This window comes from Phyllostomus hastatus, unplaced genomic scaffold (genome assembly GCF_019186645.2).
Source record: "Phyllostomus hastatus isolate PE091 unplaced genomic scaffold, TTU_PhHast_1.1 phas_contig_402, whole genome shotgun sequence".
NCBI classification, from domain to species: Eukaryota; Metazoa; Chordata; class Mammalia; order Chiroptera; family Phyllostomidae; genus Phyllostomus; species Phyllostomus hastatus.
The window spans coordinates 14,254,951-14,258,513 of NW_025333873.1; the positions used below are offsets into that span (position 1 = coordinate 14,254,951).

Genomic DNA, 3,563 nt, shown 5'->3' on the forward strand with positions numbered 1-3,563 from the left:
GCTGAATCACCGCCGAGCCGTGCGCAGACCAGGCCGGTCACTGGGAAAAGTAAGAGCCTGGCGGCGGTGAGTCATGGGGCCCACCCAGCGCTGCGCCTGCCGGTTGATTCAGAGTCTGGGCTTTGTCTTCCTTCCTTCCACGCCAGCCGGCGCTGCGCTGTTTCACAACGGAGCCCTGCGAGTGAGCGACGTCAGATTGCACGGGAGGCGGGGCCCGAGCCTCACGCTCTGTCTCGGGGCTCTTCTAACGCCTGGGCTTGGCGCTCGCTCCCGAGGGAGACGAGAGGGTCAAACGCAGTGATAGCGCTGCTGGCTGCCTACCCTGTCGCGAAAGGTGCTGCGACTCCCGGGACGTGCCGTGCGGACTAATCCTCAGAATCCCTCAGTGAGAGAGGCCTGGTCCCTGTCGCGGACCGCAGAACTGAAGCGCAGAGGAAATGAAGACCTGCCCAGGGTCCCGCGGGTAGTGGGAGGTGAGACAGGCAGGGCTCGCCCCAGGCAGACCCGGGCTAAGGCCTGCCCCCTGTCCACCAGGATGAGAAGGCTTCCTGTAGCCTCTTGTTTTCTGAGAAGTATAAATAAAACTTTATTTATAACATAATAAGCACACCTTCCATAAATTTATTCACAGTCCAACGAATGAAACCTCTGGCCTAATTAGAATTTACATTTTGCCCTAAATATTCCAGAATCCATCCCTATGAACTTTGGAATTTTGGGCAGTGGCCAAACTCCCATCTTTTGCTGTTCAGCGATTTTTCTCGACCTTGCTTTCTGATTCCATAGAGTCCAGAATTTTCAATGGGTTGGTAATAATCCTCCAAGATGAAGGGAAATTTCTTTCTCATCGATGGCCTGAAATTTTGGCTTGGGTTCATCTTATTAATCAAGACATATGCTCCAAAAGGCCCACAAATTCAGCTACTAAAACCGCTTTAATGATCTCTGCCAGTGGTGCCAAAGTGCGGGCCATCCTCAGTTGCACGTGGGGCTGCGCTTTAGCAAGGGTTGGCAGAGCCCCGCCCCTCCCGGCATCGGCCCCGCCCCTCCAGCATTGGCCCCGCCCCTACTCTGGCCTGAGCGTCCCGGAAACCTAAGAGAAAGGCAGAGCCTGGGGTGTGGCTGTCACAGGGAGGAGGAGAGAGCTGAGGGCGAGGGCGCTCGCCTGGTGCACCCCCACCCTCACCCCGAGGCTGTGCAGTAGGGATGGGCTCCTCCTTGTCACGGATGGGAAGAGCTGAGGTACGTGAAGAAAAGGAAGCACAACTCTTGGAAGACACCTTTCTGTTCAGTGGAGAGCGAGGCTTCCATTTGCCTGTTACTCCTTGGGCAGACCATGTTTCAACTTAACCGCCCAAGACCAGTGGAATGTTCTGGAAGGCAACCTTTTATTCCACAGCGATGTGGAGCTCTTTGGGAGAGGTCTCCCAGCAATCCCCTGCACTGGCCTCTACCACGTGATGGAAACTCACCCAGAAAAATATTTTTCAAAATAGCTCTTCCCGTGGTGGGCCGGGTGGGGAGAATTACCTCTTCCTCAGGAAGTTCCAGCTGCGCCACATCAAACGCACTGTTCCGATGGCCTGCGGCGTAAGTCACTTATCTATAGACATTACTGGTATGACCCACGTCACCAGCCACATTATTTTTTTAAGATTCAAATTAATCCCCTGAGCCCACACAAATCCAATTACCTGAAAGCCTCAGGGGCTCCGTCCCAAGGGGCAGGGCCCTCTGTCTGCTGCGGCTGAGCCGGAGTCCCCCACCCGGCTTCCCTCCGCAGCAGGTCCCTCGAGGCCTGGAAGGACTGTGGTCAGGCACAGGCCTCACGCAGCCCAGTGCTTTCCCTGGTCCCTGTCGCGGGGACCCCACGGATGGCCTGGCAGGCCACTGTGAAGAGGAGAGGGCTCTGCCTGTGTCCCCTGGGCTGCGACCACCCCTCAAGTGTCCGCTGCCTCGGGCACCAGCTCCAGAGGGTGAGCCCCTCCCTCGTCCGTGTGCCAGACCGAGGGCATCCTGTGCCAGCGCCCACCTGGGCCCCCCCAGGCCCCCACCCTTCCCACCCCTTCACAGCCTGCATCCCGCTGGGGTCGGCAGTGAGCGCCAGCCCGAGGCCCGCGTGGCGCTGACGCAGCTCCTCCCACCCAGCCGGAGGGGCCGAGGGCTCTCCCTGGTGGTGGGGCCTTGTCTCTCCCAGCCCCAGAGTGCTGCTGATGCAGCTGAACTTCACCCGTCTCTCTCCCCACACTTAGAGAAACCAATGCCAGGTGGACTGGAGGCAGACAGAGAGACAAGAAAACTCCACTATCTGTGGTTAGCAAAGATTTCCTAAACCCGACCCACGAAGCACCAGCCGTCCGGGGAAAGACGGATGAACTGGACTTTGTTAAAGCGCCCCACCAGGAGGGCAGAAAGGCCGGTGCAGAGAAGTTACCTGTGAAACGTACTGCTGACAAAGGACATGTATTCAGAATGTATGCATTTTAAATGTCCCACAAACTGAGAATAATCAGGCAAGACTAAAGAAAAACAGGCAAAGGATTTGACCAGGCCCTTCACAAACGAGTAAATCCAGTGGCCAGGAAGCAAATTAAAGTGGCGCTGGACTCCGTCGGCGGTCAGGACATGCAAATGAAGCGAAGAGGAAGGAGAAAGGATTCCCGGCGTTGGCGGGGCTGGAGGGCCGCGGGGTGTGTCCAGCCCTGCGGCGGCAGAAAAGTGGGCGCAACCCCTTTGGGGGACCACCATTCAGCAGGAGTGCCGAAGCTACACAGAGCTGGCCTGGGGTCCGCGGTACTGCTCCTAGGACCCCTCAAAAACACAGAACCGTGTGCACAGTGCCCATGAAAGAACGTCCCGGAGCCAAGACCCGAAGCACCCAAGCGCCGGTCAGTGCATGAGGTGCGTTCACAGGTGGAGCAGGAGGCAGCACCGAGGACAAACCGCGGTTGTCAGAAGAGCGCGGGAACCCGCCCGCAGGACGGTGAGCAGAAGGAGGGGCAGGGAACGTGGCTCCGCAGGCGGTCAGAAAGAGGTCCCCCACCCCACCCCTGGGGACGTGAGTGCCGCACAGGGGCCACCACGGGGACCCAGGAGCACCCTCTTCTCGCTCTGGGTGCCAGTTTCACCTCTTGCATCCATCTGTGCGCTCTTCGGATGTAGGTCACGGTCGGCGAAAATTTTTCTTACAAATACGAAAGGTCAGGGGCCAAGGCCTTCATCCCTTTTCTGGTGGGAGGTTTGGCCCACTGTTAATGAACTTGCCCACCCCCTGCCCCTGCCATGACCCCTGAACTCTGCGTTTCAAGGATTCGTTACAGGAGCAGCCTTGGTCAAAACAAGGTGGGCCTGCCCGTGACTCCTCTGAGTGCCGAGCTGGGGGCCTCCGCCGGGACCACCAGGTGCACGGCTCTGCCTGCGGCGGGAGGGTCTGGCAGCCAAACACCGCAGCTTTGCTCCCCCACCGCAAACACACAGCGGCAGGTTTGACCCGCATCTGGCGAACGGGCATGCGCCTGTATCACCCCCCACCACCCGCCCCCCCCGACCCCCTCGCTGATCTT

The 3,563-nt window shown here is 58.7% G+C and overlaps 1 pseudogene; it reads right to left on the bottom strand.

Annotated features, from left to right (window-relative positions):
• Positions 1-698: 698 nt before the first annotated feature.
• Positions 699-973, bottom strand: LOC123822427 (annotated as a pseudogene).
• Positions 974-3,563: the final 2,590 nt, after the last annotated feature.